At 34.9% G+C, this 25,484-nt stretch overlaps 1 long non-coding RNA gene across 4 annotated transcripts in view; it reads left to right on the forward strand.

Moving 5' to 3' along the window:
- The window catches only part of LOC150082381 (uncharacterized), a 255,841-nt gene that overhangs the window by 116,013 nt on the left and 114,344 nt on the right, over positions 1-25,484 (forward strand). Inside the window, exon 2 of one of the 4 annotated variants that reach the window (XR_016547322.1) lies at positions 12,247-12,398. The exons of the other annotated variants lie outside the window; for them this stretch is intronic. This is a non-coding gene — a long non-coding RNA (uncharacterized LOC150082381). The remainder of the gene's footprint in view (positions 1-12,246; positions 12,399-25,484) is intronic. 4 annotated transcript variants of the gene reach the window in all.

Below are 25,484 nucleotides of genomic sequence, written 5' to 3' on the forward strand. Positions count from 1 at the left end.
TCAATCAGACTTAACTCTCGCAAGGAGTTCTCTCCTTTGTATTAAAATATGTTTTTATTTGTAAATAATTGTTCGATTTTCCTGGAAGTTTCGGGAGGCTGTAAACCCCTGGCTTTTTGCCCGTGAAGGGCAATAAAGATTCTCTCTCTCTCTCTCTCTCTCTCTCTCTCTCTCTCTCTCTCTCTCTCTCTCTCTCATTTGTTTCATCTTCATTCGAATCATGTTCGTTTTCTTTGTCACTGTCACTTTCAGGTTTGGAGTGGCTTATTGTAAGCCCGTTTTGTAAACTAGCAGAATGTTTTTTTTCTAATTTCCTCTTTATGCAGTCTTTCCACTTTTTTCTTTTCTTTTTTTGGTGGCATGTCTAAAATTAATTTGGCCTTTATTGTTTTATTTAAATTATAAATCACAATATTCACGATTACCTGTTTATATAGCAATCACAAAAATACTATAAGTTATTCAGTTTGTACATAATGCGTCAATTGCAAACTACTATGCATTCGAGCATGCGCTGATGAAGCTATTTGTTATTTGGTTTTTTTTTTAGGAGCATTAGCAACTAAGGCCATATTGCTCCGGGATATGCTGTGGTCATTCCCTGACCTATCCGCATCCTCCATATTTGGTGGTCACGGGCTCGAACCCCGGTCTAATCAAGAAGCGTGTGCTACGCACTGCTGCTCCTGCCCGCCTGGTTACAGAGGCTCCTCACACCATCGATAATAAGATGAATTTTCGTTCTCATTTATTTAATATTTCCACGAAAATTAAATGGTTTACTAGTGCAATTGGTTAGCATATCACGTATTGATTGGGGGTTGTCTCGTAAAACTATGTTGATATATTATATGGCGGTATTTCTCCCTATGATCACCTATGCTTCAGGAGTATGTTTCCATATTGCATTTACGTTTATAAATTGAAAGGTCAAGTTACCCTATTAGTATTATCTACTGTAAATCTGCAAAATAAGTCTTCAATGTTGTTCCTCCTCGAGCTGCAAATAGAGCCTTGAAACGATCTGGCATAGAGTTAACTTCTGCATATACGCAGTGGCGTAGCTACCATGTAGGCAGGCAAGGCAATTGCCTCCTGGCCCTTTAGGGAACCGGCGTCTTTGGCTGTCTCCTGCTTTTGCAATTTTCATTAATTAAGTAGGGGCCCGAACATGTTCTTTGCTTCCTGGCCCGAAAAAGGGTAGCCAGTACCGCAAATACGGTTTCCAATTTCGTGGTACCACACCCTTACAATGCTCTCCTGCAGTTGAACCTCATTTGTTGGCTTCTTCTAAGCAATTTCAGACGACATTATGTACCAGCAATTTTCAATAGGGTTCAAATCTGGACTGTTCAAATCCGGGCCAGTCCAGTGCTGTAATGCGAGCATTTCTGAGGTATGACTGCACCTTAATTTGGAACCCTTATACAAGGGTGAAATACATATCCTATTGAAAGTTGAAACACCACCCACTCCGTACTATACACGAGGTAACGGATTAAAATATAATGTATTACTTATCAAGTATGGTGTGAGTACTGTACTGTAGTTGAATAATATAAAACCAGATATCCAGACGATCTCCATCCATACAAGTGGCTAAGGGGACGTGATGGTTTATTTACCAAAGATTTTCCTTTGCGTTATCAATTTTTACGCAGTTGATGATAAATGAAGGAGATACTGGAAGAATCATTACTTACGACTCAAAAAAAAATGTTGAATAGCAAGGCGAGTTCTGGGAAATTTCACAATAAATTCTAAATCTGATTGTTTCATTCTTTAAATTTTGCAAGGACTTTAAGTGAGTCTCAGAACAACAAAGGCGAGTTATTTATTTATTTTTTAATCATTTCTGGGCAACCCATTTCTTCTCTGCAAACACTGAAAGTCATATTTGGAATCAATATACCAAAATTCATTGAACACCCCAACAGATACAGCACCTATTACACAGTGTACCAGGTAACCACTGTCTAACAAGTGATGTTATACTCTATAATTAGACTTTGTTTCATTTTAGCAAAGGGTAGAAACTACCCTTACACTGAAAGATTTTACCCTTGAATATTACGCTTCCGGGAATTACTGCAATCACTCTGATCTCTGATGCAGTATTTATAACTACTCTGCATAGAAAGAATAAAGGTGCTTGTAATTTAATACAAATTGAGAAATTGAAATAAATAATATTAAAACTATTTTTTGAAATTTATTTTTCGTATTTCGCTTGCAGCTACTGTTAATATAAAAATGAAATACAGATCCTAAACAAAAAGAGTTCTTTTTTATTTTACCCTAACCAAAGTAATATGCGGCATAACGAATGAAAAATTTATTATTACTTCAAATATTGAAGAAAAAAAAACATTCAAATTACATAAAATCTTGTATAATCCGTTTAAAAATAAAGTGCAATAAATGTGATAAATACACCAATAAACTTATAGATGCAAATCAAATCTTAATGATCGGGCGTCTTCACGCATTTAAAGTGAAAAATCGGAGCGGATGTGATACATTGTTTACATAGGAACTTCCGGTTATCAGATAAATAATTGTGCAGGTGGAGCCACTTGTAATATCCAATTGTATAATTCTCTAGTTTTTGAATTTTAATCTGTAATTTTATGTGCTCTAAAAGGGCAAAGAATGGAGTTCACATTTAGAAAAAAGTTAGTAAACTTCTGCTAAACAAAACTTTTATAACGAATAATAAAAATTCTGGGTAGAAAATGGGGTAATGCACGCCTAAAGTTTATCCAGACAAAAGAGAAAAACAACCAGATATAAGACCACAGTGAAAAACATGTGAACATGATAAGACAGAGAGAGATTATGTTTGGTTTCCAATCTATTTGTACTCAGAAATAATTGTTAAAGGCTGGTTTCCGTAGTTCATTTACAGCTTTTTCAGCCAGCACGAAAATCAGATCAATGAGACATCCGTACCGACGTAATGCAACGTACAAAACAGGATAAGAACTTGATGCGCCATAAATGGAACAGAACCATGAAACGAGCTCTGGGTAACCTTCTTGTGTAATTAAAGAGTGGGCGCAGCTTTAAATATATCTGTTTTCCTATGAAATCCATGTTATTTGGTCTTTATGAGAATTATGTTTCGTTAATATCCCGTATTCGTTTTTATGCAAACGACAAAAATGCGGAAATTTGCCTTTAGCCAGCGGGTGGTTAATTGCTGGAACAAACTTCCATCTGTCGTTGTGGAAGTTGATAGGTTGAATAAATTTAAGGAGGAACTGGACAGGCATTTGGAGGGAATGGTGTGATGTTTTTTTTTTTTTTTGGCTGATGCTGCATAAGCTCATACATTTGCTTTCTTGCATCACATGCCACTACTACTACTCCTGTTCTCTTGGGTACAGTGGACCTAGTTGAAAGTTCAACTAATAAATGTTATAATTTTTACTCCATGGACACAGCTGAAATTCGCTATAGGTGGAGACAGAACTGTTTTCTTCGAATTTCCTACTTCAATTTTCAAAACTTTTTATTGGATTTTGTCGTTTTTATGCAAACGACAAAAATGTGACATCAAATGGGCATTTTTTTTTAAGGCGCCTTTTTCAGTTATTTTTCTGAACCAACCCTAATTAGCGTAGGGCTTATGAAACATGATACTTGATTCGTTTGTTTGGTTTGGAACATGAGTTTCTGTTTACAGAGCGAAATTGTTTACTTGGAGTGGACCATGGCAACCAGCGTTCGAAATTAGGTCAGATCAGTTCTCCGTACAGCTATATCGAGAAGGCAAAAAAAAAAAAAAAAACGCAAGCTACTGTTAGTTGACATAAGAAGCAATAAAGCGAAACAGTAGCATCAACTGTTTCTGGAAGACGAAAAGATGGTATTTCCTTTCTTCAATGTGTATTGCACCTACTAACAGAAAATCACGGAAATTCATCTATTGGAAACGGAAAAAATTGGTGCAAAACTGATAACACGGCAATGCTCATTTCATTAAAAAAAAAAGTTTGCTCTATTGTAATTGTGTTTATGGAACAAAATCTAAGTTTCCTGGATGTATATTTGATTTTCTAACGAAATTTCAAGAAAATATTTCTATTTATAGTTGTATTATAAACTTCGAAAACTGGTGTGCAAAAGAAGAAAACAAAACATCATCCGCTAAGAATAACGGATTGTTTCTTGAAATGTGTCTTCTTCACAAAACTGCAATATTTTTCACAATACAAAGCTAACAGATTACAACTAACATCTGCTCAAAAAGTATTCTTAGAAAATATTTGCTTGTTATGCTTTGATGCCATCACAAAGGAAGAAATTCTGTTTTAGTACAGAAGAAGAATAAATTCACCATCCATGGTCATATGCTGTTCTGAACTGCAATAAAAAGATAGATTTACTGAAAAATAGATTTACTCCCCATTACTTCTTTTGTTTTACTATGGTTTTTGTCAGCGATGTGCAATTTCACAATCAAATTGATGACTGCTAAATGTGGCGCTGTTTCTTGTATTCTCTCTCTATTCTGGGATCTCCTCTGATCATGTGGTCATCCCGGAGTATAAACAGAAAATTTGTTTGTCGGAATGCTGCCCACCAATGGCACCAATTATCAACTATTACTGTCCTAATTTTCAATGTGTTCAGATAATCCACTTTGCGAAAATTCGAAAGTGCTACATCAATTAGGAGCAAAAAATTTCTCCTCAACGAATTACTTTAGGTACAATAAAGGACGACTACTGATGATTTTACTGACTGGAAGGAAGTGTCCACAATAAAACATCTGTACATGCGGTCACAGGAAAGAAAGTAACCGTAGTCATTTGCATTCAAGGACATGCTATACAGGGATGTTTTAAATTTTAATGCAGTTCACTCGCTAATATTGTTCCTGAAAACAATTATAAAAAAAAGAAAGTGTTTTTTTATGAAATGTGTACTGGACAAAAATCGTACTAATTAGAATTTCGGCTTCCAAGGATGAAGCTGATTTACAGCTATAATGCAAAATATTGTTCCGTAAAACAATTACAGTAAAGCAAAGTGGGTTTTTTATTAAATGCGCACCGGATAAAAATCGGACCGAACTTATGCATCCTACAATGAAGTTGTAACTCGTAATATCAAACGTATCCTGCGCAGTTTTTGGAGGTCATAACTTCATACATTTTAACTGTTTTCGAGTCAATTACGGTAATAGTTTTTTGCTGCAATTTAAAGGTAGGAAATCAAAGAATATACTTCTGTTTATGTATATTAAGAGTTTCCATTTTGTAAATTGAGAAGAAATTATGGAAATCATTAGTTTTTTCTCAGGGGGGAAATTTTCAAGTTTGGCTTAAAATTAGGGGTACTGGGGGACAGACAAAAGTAGTGTTGTGAATTGAGAAAAACGAAGGAAAACGTGTATTTTTTTAAGCCTTGTGAGACAAGAAGACACAGTCATCATTAAATCTAAATAGCATAAAACTTAATTTTTCCGTGTGGCAAGGTGTTGAAAAATGCAGTTGTGGAGATCACTAATAACTGTTTCAGGCACTCCAAGATAGCAGTGCAGATTTCTGCATTCACCGTTCCGTTAATAACTTAATTCGCCCCACCCCTTCACTTGTTGTGCATCCCCGGATCATGACTGGTGGGGAACTCTACATTCGGCGTTATGCAGTTCAGGATGGTATACCTCAGATTTTCGTCTTCTGACATATCGCTTCCCATCCGAGCCATGCAGGTTGAATTTAGATTCTTAAGAAAAGATGTCGCATTGCTCTTTTGCCCATGAAACATGCGTTTTAGCACAAGCAAGTCAGTCGCGTCTTCCTCGTTTGTTGGGTGAACAAAGGCTTCTTTTTGGGCCGATAGGCATGCAGACCACATTCCGAAAGCAGTCTTTGGATAGTTCGTGCACTTGTTTGAACACCAGAGGCTATATCAAAGTCCAGTTTCAGATCAGGAGCACTAGCATGGCGATTACGAAGTTTCAAATTGGGAAGGCGTAGTCACTCTCTTACGGCCTGATCCAGGTCTTTTCACATCACCGGTTTCACGCTTTAATTTCAGCAGGGATACCGTTGACTGGTGGCAGCTTTTTTTTTTTTTTTTAATCAGCGATAGCACGTGTAGAAAGCCCTTCCAGGGACAGAGCACAGCTACACTTTTTTCTTGGTGTCATGCTTACACCTCCGTAAAGCAGGATACTATGAACGTGCATACCATTCCAACGCCGTATTTATAGAAACTCTGATGCAAAAACCTTTCAATTACTGTCTGATGAAATAGAAGCGTTATCTGACGCAATACCTTTGCTTTCCGATAAACAAAATGACTGTACAGCAGGCACCCGTTATAACGCGGTTTGCTTTACGCTGATTCGCTATAACGCTGTTCTTATATTATAACCCGTATCTGACTATAACGCTGTCACAGATCACTATAACGCTCTTTTACAGATTGCATTTTTGCATATTTAACGAAATCGTTTCATTTGATGGAGTTTGATAGCTTGAAAATGAATAGCAAAACAGCATTAAAACGTTTCCCACGCCGACTTAGAAATTTTCTCGCGCGCTAATTTAATTGCAGTAGAGTGATTTGTTACGTAGTTCCGAGATCAACATTTTAAAAAATGATCAAGTATATTGCTTGTAATATTTGCGTTATATGCATTTATCCAAAGACTAATCATCACTCAATACAGTATTAGACATCGTGCGTAACGGACGGTTTACTCGAACATTGTATCATAATTAATGCAATCAACGCAGTTATGTTTTCGAAGAGGGCGGATAATAATGAAAAAGCAACAACGTCTGGACGCAGTACGAAGACTATAAATGTAAGGAAAAGACTGAATTTGAAAATTAAAAATTGAACGTTTTGAAGCGAATCGATTCCGGTCAACGACAACCGGATGTGTGCCATAATTTAGGACTTGCAAGTTTAACTGTAAGAACAATTATAAAAAAATAAAGAATTAATTTTAGCAGCAAGAAAGATAGCTGTTCCACTGCAAGCAACTAGGGCTAGGCCGACTATTGGAATTGAAATGGAAAGACGTTAACTAATTTTATTGAAGATAATATCCAATGCAGAATTCAGTTAAGTTAAATATTATAAAAGAGAGAGATTAGCCAATATGATGATTTGAAGAAAACTCACCTAAAAAAAAAAAAAAAGTGGAACCATTTAAAACTGGTAAGGGCTGGTTGAATAGATTTAAAATCTAAGGAGAAGCCGCAAGTGCAGATCAAGGAACCGAAACTTTCAAAAAAGAACTTGTTAAAATTATTGAAGAGGGGTATTGTGAGTTATACTTCTCAACAAGTTTATAACATAGATGAAGCAGGACGTTTGTGGAAACGAATGTCTAAAAGAAGTTTCATATTGAAAGAAAAAACATGCCAGGTTTCAAAGCGGCGAAGGATCGGGTGACATTATTGTTTGCTGGTAACGCTGCGGGGGATTTAAAATTAATACCCTTTGTTTATTTAGAAGAGGGCCAACCCAAAATCGACATTTTTCATGATTAAATTCATCAATTAAATTAAATAAATTAAAATCAATTTAGATCAATTAAATGCATCATTTTAATTGGAATTTAAAGTTTAATTTTGATACGTAAGTAGTTACCACATAATTATATATGTATGTAATGCAGAATATTTTATATGTACAAATATTTGAATATTAAATATTTTGACCGACATTTGTGCATCTTTTCACTACCGTTTATTATTGATTAGGAAATATCCTATGGCATCGACCGCAACTTACAAATACATATGTTACCTTATGGGAATGTGGCGCTCTCTTAGCGCGGATTCACTTAGCGCTCTGTTTTTCCGGAACGAATTATCAGCGTTAAGCGGGGTCACCTGTAATATCTTATACGTTTCTCTACAATGTTACTTTTTTTAAGGTGTGCAGTTTTTTTGTCAGCCCCTGTATTCTTTACGCTTGTACATTATATAGTGATTTTAGAGGTAGATTATTGGTCAGTGTTGGAAGTATGACTTTAGAGAGCAGGAATAGAGATTATTTGAGATGAACAAACTTTGAATGTATTACATGATTACAAGATTTGGAACGATGTTTTTACGCGAAGAGCATCGAATAGGCAATTCATTATTTGTAGCGGTTAATGAAAAATTCGGGAGTTGTGGCCCATTAGACATGGTCGTACCGGAAATTATGATATCATGAAACATCAAAGGTGTCTCAAAGACCAAATAATATGGATTCCATAAGAAGACAGTTATACCCACTCCTCACTTACACAAGAAAATTACCCATAGCTCAGTTCATGTTTATTCGATTTATGGCACATCAATTTCTTAGCCTGCTTTGTATCTTGTGTATATTACGTCGGTACAGATGTGTCATCGGTCTGAATTACCTGCTCGCGATTAAGTGTTTTTTCATCGTGGTTGTGGTCTTCACTCTGGTTGTTTTTCTATTTTGTCTGGATAAACGTTAGGCGTGCATCTCTACAGGGTGTCTCAAAAATATTGGTACAAACGTTTAGGGGAGATGGGATAACATCTAAAGGAATGTGAATCGCATGGGAACCCATAACCGGAAACGTCACGGGAAAGTAGTAGCAGAGGGACAAGAAGCAGAAATGATACAAGACAGTAATTTGTGGGGGTGGGAAATGAAATGTTAATTTTTATTATATTCTGTAATTAATAAATCTCGTTAATACTTTCAGATCCACCTCTCTTAACTTTGTATTTCCCAGTTTATTTTCCCCCTCCCACCTTAACACCTGACTTGTATACTGCACAGAAGATCAGAGATTCTGGGGGAATAGAAGTTCGTGTATGTCTCCTCTGGACTGGCTGAGTATTCAGAATGACTCATACTACACCTGATAAACATATACAATATTGTTTATTCACAGTATATACATAAAAAGACTATATCATACATCATCAATTGGGTATTATGTTAATTACTAGCATTATATGTGTGCTAAGATGTGAAGATAATCACAACTCAAATATCATGTCTCTTCATGTGTTTCTGCCTTTTCTCCTTCTGTTTTAGTTTACATCTCATAACATTCTCTTGTCTTCTGACAATTTAAACTTCCCAACTGGGATTACAGCAGTGAGCATAACACCTATATGTGTATTTTTCTCGATTTATAAATCCCTGCTATAATCTTTCTTTAATTATCCCTTCCAAAATAATTACATGTGCATAGAACATAATTATCCCTTCCAAAAAAAAATTACATGTGCTTAGAACACTCTTTAGTCTCAACTTAAAACATACTATTCTCGAGTACATATATCTAAATCTTCCTTGCTTATTAACTTATCTTTGTGATGAAGTACATATATCTATATCTTATGAACTTTCTCCTTCCCTTTATGCTAAACAATATCAAATCAATTATCAACTAATCTAAAACATTCCCTAGAGTCCTTTCCTTCAAATCAGCTTAAAACTATTATCTGGTACTTACATAACAGCTTAGGAGATCATTCTTTACACAACCTTTTTCTCAACTCAGGGGCGGCCATCATCATCAATATAGGGCATCATCAGACTCCTACTGGAATTAGTCATCGGCTAAGGAACTGCTGCTCATCTACAGGAATTCTCCTTCGTTCAGGAACTCACTATTTTCTCCATAAATGGGTTGCTCTGGCCCGCTTTGGGCGTCTGATCAGCTCGACGATACTGGGGTGCATAATAAAATTATCAAGACACTCCTTACTGCTTTAACGAGAAGCCAGACTGTATAACTCTTCCTTATCTTTCTATACAGAGACTTTGCGATCCTTATCACTCAGCTCCAGCATATGTGTTTCCATGTTTCCATCTTTCATTGGGCATCTCCTTCCTGTTTCTACGTTGCGGCTGACCTCTCCCAGGACTTGCCTAAGAATTGTCTTTGCGACAAACTGCTTCAATTCCCACTACCACATTCCAGCGATTCACAAGAACTCCCACCTTCTTCAGGACTTCTACAACTCCAGAAAACTCTAAAACTCTCTCACTGCAAAAAACCCCATTAAATTAATTTCTCTGTCCGCTACTCTCCAGCAATTCTCCCGGCGCTTCTCGGGATTTCTTTCCAGCCACTCATCACTCAGGCCCACCCACAGGAACTCTCAAATCTTCCAAATACTGCCCAAACTGTCAAAAAACTGGAACTGTCCTCCTGTTCCATCTCCTTTTTGCTTCAGCCACCCCTTCTATTCTGATCCAATCGTAGTTCGTTCTTCATCATCCCTTTATTCTCATTCGCTCTCTCCCACTTCCGTCGTTTTCTTGGCCCTTCCCTTTCCTGGGGAAACATCCGACTTCTCGAAATTTCTAGAAGCTTCGATGAACTTCTGGACGTCTAGAAATTTCTAGATATTTCCTTCTGATCATTCCGATGCACTTACCCCTTATTAGACCACTCTGTTTTTTTTCTCTACCGCTCCTAGAAATCAGTAAGTGCTCAAGGCGTTGGTTTGTTTTATCCAGCAGCTAGCTATTTCCACACGGTGTATGCCGCATCCAGGGTCCCCTCCACCCTCTTAGTCTTTAAAATTCTTCCTCTCCACAAGGGGGAGTCAGTTCCCTTGTTCTTTTCTTCCAAAGAGCTGCCCACTTTCTGTTTATAGCGACTTGAACTGCCCTTACGGTGCTCCCATTGTACTTTTGTGCCCTGTCCAGCTACCCCCCGTTGTTACGCTAATCCTCCCCTACTTAACTGTATGGTACAGAGCGATCGTAATCTAAGCTGACAATCATCCTATTGTAAATAATATTATTTAATATATACATATATTTTCTTGTTATGTTATAATATTTATTTCCCTAGGATAAGTGTAAGAATTGGGTTCTTACAAATTAATGGCAAACATTTATCTGACAATATTAACAATGGAGTACGAGATGGATGCATGCATCACACCGATGCAGCATGGATTGGCGGATACGGTTGAACACACCTGGAGTTTCTTTGACAGTAGCAGCAGCACAAACGAGTCTCGCCACGAGATCCATTTCCGTCTCCACAGGCGATTCATACACGATAGATTTGAGGCCCCCCCCCCAAAGAAAGAAATCAAGACTCAATAAATAAGGTGAGCGTGGGGGCCAGGCAACGGGTTCACCCCGGCCAATCCATCTACGCCCAAAACGCCTGTTCAAATGGTCACGAACGCATCTTCCATAATGGGCAGGCGCCCCGTCAGGTTTAGACCAAATGTTGTGTCTCACATTTGCTGGAACATCGTCAAGTAACCCTGGTAGAACTTGTTCAAGAAAGATCCAATATTTAGCGGAGTTCATGTGGGATGGTAACAGGTATGGGCCGAATAAGCAGTCACTGACCATACCTGCCCACACATTTATTGCAAAGCGATGTTGTGCCACATGGGGACGCACACCGTTTGTGTTGTCGTGAACCCACACATGAGCATTGTGCTGATTGAATAAGCCCCTTCCCGAGTGAAATAAGCCTGAACCGTGAACAAAACATACGCTGGAAAATTCAAGTCTTGAACACTTTCTTGGAGAAGCCACTGCGAAAAAGCCACATGTGCAGGATGGTCTTGGAGGCACAGTAACTGAACCCTTTGGAGATGAAAGGGGGTGTAAGGAATCATCGTTGCAGACACGCTGTACACTGCAACGAGACACTCCTAAGGCAGAGGCAACGGCACGTGTGCTGGCAGTAGGATTATTCTGGACGGCATTCAACACACTTTCTTTCATGGTGAGAGTTCGCGTCGAACGTGGTCTGCTAGCACTACTCCTGTTACCTCTAAATGACCCATAATCGCACAAATTTTGATGCACACGCTCAAACAAATGGTGGTCTGGTACATCTGTGTCCGGGAAGCATTCTCCATAAATTCGTTGAGCGGCTCATCCATTGCCCTCTGCTAATCCATACACTAGGTGCATGTCTGCGAGCTCACAGTTCGTATATCGATGCATGCTCTTCGTGCGGTGACTACTGCTTGAATGAGTAAACCAGAAATTTTCCTTCTCGCGAACTGATGAACAGCGCCGTGTACCGACTTACGGTGACGTTTCCGGTTATGGGTTCCTATGCGATTCACATTTCTTTAGATGTTACATTCCTCCCCTAAACGTTTGTGCCAGTATTTCTGAGATACCCTGTATATAGATCAGTTTTCTACCCAGTGTTATTTTAATATTCGTATAAAAGTTAGTTGTTTAGCTGAAGTTTACTAACTTTTATCTAAATGAGAAATCCATTATTTGTTTTTTGCCTTTTAGAGTACACAAAATTACAGATTAAAATTCAAAATCTAGAGGATTATACAATTGGCTATTACAAGTGGCTCCACCTGTGCAATTATTTATCCTATAATCGGAAGTTCCCGAGTAAACAATGTGTCACATCCGTTCTGCAATCTTACTTTAAATGAGTAAGGATCATCTAGATTTGATTTGCATCCATAAGTTTATTGGTGTATTTATCACTTTTATTGTACTTTATATGTTTTTAAACCGATTATACTAGATTTCATATAATTTGAATTTTTTTTTAACATTTGAAGTAATAAATCAAGTGTTATTAGTTACGCTGCATATTACTTGGGGAAAATTAAAAAATAATTTTTTTTATATATGTATTTCATTATTGTAGGAACTGCAAGTGAAATAAGAAAAATAATTTTTGAAATTTATTTTTAATATTATTTATTTTAGTTTTGCAATTTGTATAAAATTTTAAACACCCTTGTTCTTTCTGTGTATAATACTTATAAATAATAAAGATCAAAGTGATTGCAGTAATACCAGGAGCTTCACAGTTACTTTGAAATAATATTTCAGTGTAAGGGTAGAAGCTTTGTTTCTACCCTTTGCTATAATGAAACATAAGCCTAATTACATAGTACAACAGCATCTGTTAGACAGTGGTTACCTGGCACACTGTGTAATAGGTGCTGTTTATGTTTTTTTTTTTTTTTTGGTGTGTTTAAAATTTTGGTATGTTGATTCCAAATTCCAAATATGACTTCAGTTTTCGCAGAGAATAATCCTGGGTTTGCCCAAGAATGATGGAAAAAAAAAAAAAAAAAAAAAAAAGAAGTAAATGCAATAATATATTCTATATATATATATGTATATATATATATAGAATAATTGTGTTCAACAATACTAGCTTTCTTACAGAAGCGGTTAAACACTACCCGCAGGAGTTGGTTCTAGAAGTCACTAACAACGGTGACCCTTTTAAAGTAGCATATCTGGACATAGATATTCAGATTAATAATAATACACTATCTACCAAGCTATTTGACAAACGCAAAGAATTCAATTTCAAAACTATAGACTTAACCCGTTGGGGTATTAATATCTCTGTACGTATACTTAAAAACATTATAGTGACACAAACTATCAGAAGAGTATATATTTGTAATAATAAAAGTGATGTTATATATGCGCTTATCGATCTTAAGCATAAATTATTGGATAACGGTTTCCCATATAATTTCATTTTGAAACATATGAGTACTGCTTTATCCATAGCACTAAAAAAGTACCACGATAATTTAAACCAGTTGGAAATTATCGAAAATATTAGGCAGGCAGTTTATTAAACTGTTATATACATTTTGGATATTGCCGTGGTCTTAATGTAATCATTATTGTTTTTTAATATAGGGTATAGATATAGCGAGTGGTGTACTAATTAGCCTTTGTATATACATGTACATACTAGGGACTGCTGTTTTGAACTCGCTATATATAGCTTACGCCTTAGAAACGTGGTACCTATATGGGTTCTTTACAGTAGGAATGAATTCTATATTATACTAGGATTTCTCTTCTACATCTGAGTATTATTGGTTTTGTTTTCTCTATTATAGAGGGCGCTATTATGCTTTTGTTCATCCAAAAAACACCGGCTAATTCTTGACAAATCTTAGGTGGCGCATGACGCTTTGTAGTTATATAAGTCTAGTGAGGTTGCTGCAGGCGTTTTGTTTTTCCCGCCTTGGGCTACGGTAAAGTATGCTTGGTAGATTCCTTACGGGGTTTTTACCATGTCCCCTCTTTTGTTCTCTAAGCATTACTGACAATTCGACCTTATCTGACAGGTTCCGTCTTTCGTTCTCTTAGCATTACTGACAATTTGACTTTATCTGACATTATTTATGTCCTACTTAAAGTAAACTTTATTAGGAATTAGCCATTCCGTTTTTTCCTTTTTCTTTTTCTTCTTTTTCTTTTTATTCGATTGATATATTTTTACAGGCCTTTACTACCTAACCAGGATCCCTACTTTTAGGGTCGGGAAGTTACGCTCCCGGTTAATATCCGATGTACTATCGATAAATTGACCTTTTCTTTCTTTTTGCTTTTAGCTTTCCTCTTGCCTTATTTTTCATACCTCGCGAACTATTAGAGTAATTCGAGGGGGAGTGAGGTACTATTGCTCTACTATACATTTTTCCGTTCTCCTTCGGTTAGCTTTATTAGCTATTTTCTGCAAAATTTTATGCTAAATTGTGTTCAGCAAAAATTTTAATAATTACTCAGTTGTGCTTATAATGTGGTAGCGATCGGTCGGGCTAAATATCATCCAGCCTGTATCATTTATAAATTGTTGTTATGTATTACGGTACGACACTTGTTGTTTTGGCATTCTAGACTTACATTTGTCTCAAATCTTACGTTAATGTTATACTAAATTATTCCACATTTCCACTATTATATTATTTTGGCTTTAGTATACAGGCAGATGATAACAGAAACCGATGGCTCAGTCTAGCATGGGTTGGTTATTTTGTAAGGGTTTAGCCCTCGACAAAGTTCCTTGCAAAATAATTTTCCTGTGTTGGGCTTATTATTTTATTAATTTACTTAATATGATTTATATTTTGGTTTTCATGTATACTGGAGATATGGCAGGACTATGGCTATATGGATTTTCAAACTTTAAAGATATTAACTTTACACTATAACGTATCTATTTAGTATGTATATATATATATATATATCCGATAATTCAAAATAAAACAAAACATAAGCCAGTAGTATTTAACGAAAATTAACATAAAAATAACGTAAAATAAAATAACCAACAGGGAGGGGGAAGTAAAGGTAATAAGACATAAACAGTAACCGATAGGCCCCTATATAATTTAGCACTTCAAATCCAATTAATAAATCCGATATAAAATTTAAAATAATGCCAATTATAACATAATTTAGCGGTACCCCTCTCGAAGGTACCAGATCCGAAAAACGTGAATGTGCAATTATAACCTGATGATAGCTTAATATTTATTTATTTTCTTATTTTATGTTAAACTTTTAAGCCATTAAATAAATATATATATTTTTTTTTCTATGCTTTATATTCTATAGAAAAAAAAAGAGTATCAATCTTTTTTCAACAAGATTGGTACCCTTAGCAACAAGCTAAAAAACCAACAGGTCATTAAAAATGCATTTGAATATTTTTACCTTTCAGTGATCATCCTTAACAACACTTCTAATACCAAACAGCGTCAGGTTATAATTGCTTCTTCGTTACATATGATACAGGGAGCTGTGTGTGCTACTTTCAAACAGCTCTATCTCCATATCCATTGAGCATCTGACACATGTTAATACGAACTTTTTTACTCAGAATAAACAATACTATAACCTCCCAAAATATTTATTATTCCTCCTGAAGCACCCTGTATAGCATCAGCCAAAAAAAAAAAAAAAACTCCTTCCCATTTCACTCATCCATTCACTCCAAATATTTGTATAGTTCAGCCTCAACTTATTTAATCTTAACTTATTTAAATTGTTGACCTCCACTACAACAGACGGAAGATTGCACCAACTATCAACCACTTGCTGGTTAAAGACAAATTTCTGCACACCTATTCTACGATTCTTTCCTCATTTTTTGAATTTATGTTCCCTCAGGTGAGCAATCGAGCAATTGGAAGAGTCTCATCGAGCTTGCTCAAATCATTTAAGGCCTTATACACCTCAATCAGATCACCTCGCAGGTGCCTAATCTCCAGAAGTTGAAATTTGCAGAACTTAAGCCTTTCTTGGTAACAGCAACAATTTCACCAATCTCATTGCCCTTCTCTATACTTGTTCCAGCAACTCAACATCTTTCCTAAAATGAGTCTTCTAGACCTGTAGGAGGTACTTAAGGTGTGGCCTGACCATTGCCTTATACAAGGGGATAATCACCTCCTTATCCCTGCTAGAAAAATTCCTGTACGTCATTGACAAACAAACCATGAGCTACTCTTGCACCCTGTCTGCACCGCTCAGAAAACTTTATATCTGCCTGCACAATTACCCCAGGTCCTTTTCACTCTCTACTACTGTCGGTGTAATACCACACAGTTGATACATTACTCTGGGGTTACTGCTTCCCATATGCAGTATTTTACATTTGTCAATGCTAAACTTCAGTTGCCACCTCTCAGCCCATCTGCTCAACTTTTCTACATCCTGTTGCAGCAGCGTACTGTCATTAACAACACTGACGACCTTCGTATCTTCTGCAAACTTGGACATTAAGCCTGATATATACCATTATCTATCATTAATGAATACAGAAAAATACTCGTTCAGTTTATCAGCTACTTGAGCAGGTTCGTCAATAGTTGAACCATTTATGTTAAGTGGACCAATCTGATTCATCCTCTTCCTTGTAGAGTTTACATAAGTAGACAACTCTGTTGTTTTTCTTTGCATCCTTTGCCAAAGATTTCTCGTAATCTGCCTTTGCCTGCATAACCTCCTTTGTGACTTGATTACAGACTAGCTTATATCTGAAGTAGGTTTCTGTGTCACCTACCGCAGATATAGATTTTGAGGCATAAGATACAAGAGTTAGATAGCATAAAGATAAAGTTTGCTGTCTTAACCTCTACTTTTATCTCTATGCTATCTAACTCTTGTATCTTATGCCTCAAAATCTATTAGAGTAATTCGAGGGAGATTGAGGTACTATTGCTATACTTGTTGCCTATTCCTTTCGCCTGTTTTTTGGGCTTATGCCCTCACTATTCTTTCCTCCTGCCCATTTTGCTATGGTAATACTCGTGTAAATATTCCATTAATGTTTAAGAGTTTGACTATCTGTAGGGCTAGCAGTTATACTTTGCCAGTCTGCCGTTCTAATTGTTTATTACGAGTTTCATATTTATTTTGGTTACATTAGTTCATTTAGCTACATAAATTTAATCTTAAAGCTATTATGTATACTATATTTAGTATATATGAATATTGGTGAGGCTAGCATGTAAGGTGTGACCTGATAGCTCATGTTATTATTAATGGCATATATTGAGAGACTCTAGCCCCTGTTGATGCACCTTTCGATGTAGGCGTTTTCAGTAACAACATTATGGTAATATTGATTGTTTATTTTGTTAATATTGGAATTAGTATGACTTAGCTATATCTTGTGTGTGTGTGTATATATATATATAACAATTTTTTTTAGTTGATTATAATACTAACTAGATAAATTGGAGAATTTAGCATAAAAATTTATATTTCTTATATTCTTTTACATAACTTCATATATATATATATATATATATATATATATATATATATATATACAGTATATCCTTTTGCTTCCTCTACTGCTGCACTGCACGTTTTGGAGCATTAGACATACTATAACTTTTGTTATTTCCATTTTTCTACTTATTTTGCTTCTTAACTATTATATATTAACTGTTATTTAGGCCTGACGTAGCCGAGCGGTCAGGAGCGAGAGTGCATAGCACACGTTTCTTGAGTGGACCGTGGTTCTTCAAGCCCGTGACTACTAAATACGATAATATTTGTATTGACGATTTACTGTAAACTCTGCTGACTTAGTTGTCGTGCTGGAGTATAAAGAGAAAAAAAAAAAAAAAAAAAAAATTATATTCCTACTATATAAATTGAATTTAACCAGAATATCTATATATTCTGGTATAGATGGCTGTAGGAGTTCACACGCGCACTTCCCATTTCGGAATTACCCTTCCAGATAAAACTTCAGAAATGGCTGAGGATTTTGATTAAACTGAATCTCCTAGATCCCAGTTGCAAGACTGCCAAATACAGATAAAGACATGTCATTTATGCATGTTTTTGCACTGTTTCAGCTTTGACTTGAATAGCACGTTATTAAGAAATTAGTATCAGTCATAATTCAGAAGATTGCTATCTTTTTTATAGACAGTTCAAGGAAAAGTTTGAAAGCTGAGTTGCTTAAAAATGGGAATATACACCCATCCATTTTTGGCGTTCATATTTAGAAAAAAAAATAAATAATATATGGAAATGTGAAACATGTTAGAGAAGATCAAATACATTGGTATAAATGGGATATTTCTGTAAGTTGCAAGATACTGCTTTCCTTATGGGTTTGAAAGGTAGCTTCAATAACATCTTTGGTATCTCTGCTTCTGGGACAGCAGATCAGCATTATAAGAGAGGAGAAACTCTCCCTGATCTCACTTTCAGATTGGTGCACACAGTGTAAAGAATCAATTAATTCCAAGAAACAACCCTGATTAAACCACTCCTTACTGACTTGGGATTGGTCAAACAATTTTTATTTCATAGAAATTCATGGCGACATCTTCAAGCATGTACAGTTGATGTTTCCAAAATTGTCAGATGCAAAAGTGAAAGATGGCATATTTATTGATTCAAAAGTTAAGCAGGTGATGGCTTCAAACTAACTGGAAGACAAAGTGATGAATGCTGAAAAATATTTATGGTATTCATTTTGGTTTGTAGTGAATTGGTTTCTGTTTCTTGGTAACATTACAAACTAGTTGACAAGTTGATTGAAAATCTGGAAAAATGGGATGCATAAAGTCGATCAAGCACTATGACTTGCACCATCATCTGGATTTTTTCAGAATATATCTGGGCAATGTTAGTGAAGCGTATGAAGAGAAATTCCAGCAGGATATACAACAGAAGTACCAGAAAGAAATATTACAAAGTTGATGGGCAATTATATATAGTTCTTGGTTAAGAATGCCGCACATCTTCACACATGCTGAATATGCCGATATGGCGTTTGTCTATCGTTTTTGTAGTGGAAGTGCTACTGCTGCTTGTAAATAATACCGTTGACAGTTACCTAACTGCAGAATACTAGATTCAAAAGCGTTTAATACTGTTTACACCAAACTGCGTGAGACTGGTACACTACCCAGCGCTCGTATTTCTTCTGAACGTGCAAATGAGCAAAATGTGGATGAAATAGAACACATTCTTCAGTCAGTAGAACGTAGTCCTACTATTAGCACACGAAGAATTTCTATGTGTATCAATGTTCCACATACAAGAGTATAGCGAACAAAGTAGGCATTTTCTTTTATTAACGGGAGATCTTCAGATGGGAGAGCCTTGTATAATTTAGGTTGTTGATTTCGCAGTCTATATTCTTATTTTTGAACCATATTTTGGCTTGAAGATCAAGAGTTGCAAGCTGGGACTCTAGTTTTCAGCCATAGAAGTAAATGGATTCTCAAACAAGCTTATGTCCTTTTCGTGGGATCTTATATCAGCAAATCGACTTTCAAACTCAAAAAAAGTTATTGTAATAACGAAAGGCAACGATTCTTTCGAAATGTTTCCTTTTTGCTGGGTACAACATTCAAAGTGAATTAAATTGTCTTGCTCAATTTGAGATTTAAATAATAACAATTTATTCTGAAATGATTTGATGCCGCCATACAAAATCAAAGGCTAAATTTCCTTTCCCTTGTAGTTTTAAATTAACAGCATTTAAGTGACTAGAAATGTCTGTAAGAATTGCAAACTTAAACACTCACTCCATATTAGATAGTTGTTTTGATTAAGCAGTTTAAAGAAACGATATAACAATGCTATGACATCTTACTGCACTATACAAAATTACATTTTTGTATTCAGCTTCAAGTTCTGAAAGAAACTGTAGAATCATACGGTGATCAAGGCCACATGATCTTATAAAATTTGCAGTGAAATAACCACATTCATAACGTGTTGGAGATCCAATACTTTCCCATAGAGCCTCTTGGTGCACAATGCAGTGAATTGCAATCGGAGATTCAGCTCTGATATCTCTCATTTCCTTGATTATTCTACCAATAAGCTCAATTTTTTACCAATCATATTTTTTGCATCATCAGTTGTGATTCCTACCAGGTTTCTGATAAAACTAAAAAAAAAAAAAAAAAAAATTCAGCCATTATCAACCCACTGCAGGATGGAAGCCTCCTCAACAATTCCCAAGTTTCTAATATTTAATCCAAACTTTTAAATAGATAGGCAAAAATTTTCAAAAAGAGTTTCACCTGTAGTCATTCCATGCATACTCTGTAAGTCGGATAAATCTTCAACTGGTAAAAAAAGTATCATTAATTCCACATATAAAGATAAGGAGTTGGGCTGTGTCATTTATATCAGTACTGTCATCCAGTGCCACACTGAAATATTTCGTTTGTTTTATATTTTCCAAAAGTTTTTGAAACAAATTCTTTCCAATATCTTCTACTCTTCGCATAACTGTTTGTCGAGACAAAGTAATGTCTTGTATCATTGTTCGATTCTCCAGACAAATTTCTTCCACAACTTTTAACAAATTCACCATCAGTGAATGGTTTACTTTCAAAAAGTGATCAAATGTGCAACTTGATAACTGGCACTTAAATAACTTAAACTGGCGGATAAATTTCTTGACTGATACGTTTTCGGTGTACTTTGTTTTCTTAATTCGTTTTCCAACTTTGAACACTTCTTTTTGCAACACTCCTTTATATTGATCATAATATTTATGCTTGAAATGATAGTGTTTTAAATTATATTCTTTAAAAACTGACAGTCTCCTTACACACCAAACACACTGCTTTATCGTCGTACACAATGAAGAAATAGTTTTCAGTCTACCTTTGATTAAAACCACGACACTCCAAATTGACTTTTCTCTTTCGAAAAATTTTTAAAAGAGATGCAAACTCCATTTATCTTATCCATATTTAGCTAATCATATAATGTCACATTACCTCGGTTATCATGTAACTTTGTTAAGTATCATTTTTCCTTTATTATATATTTTGATTAATGCGATCAAAACGTAATTTAATTAGAAACTGTCTATTTAAAGTCGTATATACTGCAATGTATTATCTTGCGAATACACTTTTCTCTCCCTCTTTTATGTACAGTATACTTTTGTATAATGTCGCTTTTTTGTTTTTAGGTGGAATTGTTGTTTCTGGCAATAAATAAATAAAACATGGTAGCATTGAGCGCCGGTAGGATATTTTACAAGATGGTGCACGTGAGAATAATTTTTTTATTCACCAAGTTTTCGAATACATGCAACATTTTATGTTTCAATAAATTAATGAAAATATTAAAAATGTATACTCGAAATCCAAAGGTGGTGGTGTACTTGCACCATGCTGCCAATGTTTATAACGCGTGGTAGCGTTATAAATCGTTACGATTACAAATCCTCGTTCAGATTTATATAACGCGGTGCCTTATACAACGATGCAATGAAATATCTCGCTCTAATTTTTAGTACATGTTTGCAGTAGAGATAGGCATTATTGATTATTTCGATTATAACAAATCATCCGATCATTTCGATTATGCTCATATCATGCGAATGATTCATTGGGTTATGGAAAATTATTCGTTTATTTCGATAGTAGAAACATCATTCGATGGTAGAAAATCATTCTAGGATGGAAATTAATTCCCTAATAAGAAATCATTTGATTATTTCCTTTGAATAATATAATATAAAGGAGTTAGACAGGGATGTAGCTTGTCACCAACGCTATTTAACATATATATCGAGGATATGATATGTAAATGAAAAGAAGAAATTAATACAGGTATATATTTAAATACAAAGAATAAGATTAATACACTGTTATTTGCAGATGATCAAGTAATTATTCAAGATAGTGAAGATAATTTACAAAGAGCAGTATTTAAATTAAACCAAATGACAGAAAAATATCAACCATGAAAACTATAAAAATGGCTTTTAAGGGGAAAAATACGGTGAGAACAAAAATAGTTATAGACAATAAAATATTAGAACAAGTGAAACATTTTAAATATCTAGGATGGGATATAACATGACGTCGAAGAAGATATGAACCAGAAATTGGCGAAATTTCAAATTATATGTGGAACAATAAAAAGAACTCTGGCTAAGAAAACAAGGAACGAAACACAATTGAAATTTTACAAAGTAATGGCAATACCAACACTTTATGGTTCTGAAAAATGGATACCGAAACAAAGAGGCACTAATAGAATACAAACTGCAGAAATGAAGTTTTTAAGATATGTTAAAGGATGTACAAAATTATATAAAATACCAAACGTAAATATTAGAAAAGAATTAAAGATTTACTCAATTAATGGAAAAATTATAGAATATAGACAAAGATGGAAAGAACATGTAAAAAGAATGGAAGATAATAAATTTCCTAAATTAACTTATACATATAGAGCAAAAGGAAAAAGAGACAGAGGAAGACCAAAGAAAAGATGGGCAGACCTTTTCGAGATCGGAACAGGCGGATCGCCTAATCCATGAAGGAAGATAAGAATAATATAATGGAATTATTAATCATTATTCCCACCACCGGTTCTCAGTAGGTTTTGTAGGTGTGATTGCTTCAGGGGGAACCAGAAAAGGGGATGGGGTTGAAAAGCACACATTTACTTCCCATTTTATGCACCTTGATGGCCAACTTCCGCCAAACTAGCTTTTGAAGTTACAAACTCTGAGGATACGCAGCCATTTTGTGCTCTCGAAATAAATACTGATAAAGTGATATTTCCGAATAAAAATTTATTTTATTAGGTTTACTGTTATAAATAACTTGGGAAACGTAGTGATAATAAAATATTTTTAATAAAAAATTTAAAAGTTCTCTGAAAATTTCTTGAATATATCTAAATATCCCAATATACACTTTTATTTTATTACATTGTTCTTTATATATAAGTTATTTTTGAAAGTGTAAGTTATATTACGAAAATTATATTATCAATTTCAATTTATAGTTTTGGTAGTTTTCACAAACTACTAACCAAATTTTTGAAGAGTGGATTTAAATGATACTGTGCACTAACTTGTTCGATTACCAAATTGTTTATATTATTTCGTATTTTTTAAATATAAAAATAAATAATTTCTGTATTTAAAAATCGCATTAAGTGGGAAAACTTCATTTTAATAATAAGCTGTACATTCTTTATCGCGTAACGCGTATGCGAGAAAGCTTTTTACCCGGGAAAATTATACATTATTAATATAGAGAGTTAATTAATAATAGTGGGAATTAAGAAACCAAACCTAGTAGAATGCGGGAATTTCTTATCCAGGTTCTACTGTATACAGGGTGTCTCAAAAATATTGGTACAAACGTTTAGGGAAGGTAGGTAACATCGAAAGCAGGGGTCGGCAAACTTTTTTTGGAAAGGGCCGGATCGTAAAATTTTTAGGCTCGGCGGGCCAGGTAGCAAGCTCGAAGATATTTACATGTTTAATTCTACTCATAGAGCAACAACAAAAAAAAAAAAAAAACAGGTTCAAAATCTTTTTATTAGGAAGTGATATTTTACATAATATTTATACACATGCTGACACTTACAAAAAATGAATAAAATATTTCCATTTATTAATAAACGTATTATAGAACTGGTTAAATTTTGTACTAATGCGATGAATGTAATTGTTTTTTTTCTGAGATATTTCATCAAACTGGAATTCGAAGTGAGACCTGCCTATCATTAAAGTTGTTTGCAAATGGTCATCCGTTAATAATGATCTGTATTGCTATTTTACATATTTCATTTTCGAAAATGTCTTTTCGCATTGGTAAGTACTCCCAAATACATATATAAATCCCCGTGCATATGATTTTAACTGACCATGTTTATCTTTCGAAAGATATTTATAGAATTGGGTTAGATCCATTTCTTTCAACCTAACCTTTAGGGCCGGATGCGGCCCGCGGGCCGCCAGTTTGAGACCACTGCAGTAGACTGTCAAAATAATGGCACATTGAGATTGGATGTACACATACAGCACAGATGTCCTGCAATGCCTGAAAAAAGAAAACGGCAAGTCACATGATTACTGTATTTGTTTATCATATTCGCCACTTTCAAACTGAATTCTGTACTGATATCATAGATTATACTGCTTTTATTTTAAATTAGATACCCCACACTATGGCCCCTGAAGTTAATAAACCTCATACAGAGAAGAAAAGAAGAGCAACATTAAAGCTTAGTGACAAATTTGATATAATCCAAACTGTTACATTAGGGTCACCCTGAAAGTTAATTCATATACCCATGTGTATTGTTTCTGTAAATTGTGTGTTCTCTGCTCAATTTGTCTGTTTTGCTGGCTGAAAAATCTCAGTTTCTGCAGAAAAAACCTTGCTATCTATGCCTGAGACTGACTAACTCAGCCATAGAGTGAAAAAAGCCCATAAAAGTTCCTCGTGTCATTGATGGGATTCTAACCCGGGCCTTTTTCACCTGGTGTGGGGAGGACGATGGTGATACCACTGTGCTACCCCACAGACTAATCTTGATGATATAATAAAGAAAATAGAATGGGGTGTAAGTAGGAGTGTATTAATGGTATAGTATAACGTTGGATCATCAGCATGTTTATGTTTTTTTTTTATGTGGATTTAATAAAATTGCATTCTTAATCTCTCTATTTCTTATTTGGCCTCATCATTTCTGCATTAAATACATTAAAAGTAAAACTTTCTAGATAACGGAAAAATCGAAATAACAGCACCTTGAATCCCCAAAAGTGCCATTATTTCGAAAGTCTACTGTGTATATATAAAAGGAAAAAAAAAAGCAGGGAGTTTTATGGACAAAGGCAGATAGAAAGTACCCAATGACCATAATGAATATAAGTGATACAAGTAACAGAGTGAATTAATTAAGAAAAAAGAGTAAAGTAATAGAACAAAGAAATTTAGAAAACAGTAAAGAAAAGAAAGAAATTATGGCATAAAAAAATAGAAAATATATACAAATAAAAATTTTAAAAAATAAGTGTATTGTCATATAATGCACCATGGTGTAGTTATATGACAATATACTTATCTATTTTTATTTTTTATGTCTATTTATATATGTTTTATGTTTTTTAATACTGCTATTTTATTAATTTTTTTTATTCTTTTCTATATTTCTTCACTGTATTGATTATGATAATGCCATGTACAGTTATCCCCATCACTAGTTTTGCTGCAAGGAAACATATCAAATTTAATCCAACATGTTTCACAGAAGCTTTTAATATTTAATGTAACTAATATTGACTTAGGAAGGTTGACTTCTTTCATCTGCTTGCAGTATTGCTCACAGCAAAACAAACTCCGCCATCACAACGAGTTGCCTTGATGTTGTACTACATTGAAACAAATTAATAAATTGCTGTTCATTGTTGAATTGTTTTAGTTAAACAC

The sequence above is a fragment of the Mastigoproctus giganteus genome, chromosome 8 (genome assembly GCF_048544385.1).
Source record: "Mastigoproctus giganteus isolate SK-2022 chromosome 8, ASM4854438v1, whole genome shotgun sequence".
Classification (NCBI taxonomy): domain Eukaryota; kingdom Metazoa; phylum Arthropoda; class Arachnida; order Uropygi; family Thelyphonidae; genus Mastigoproctus; species Mastigoproctus giganteus.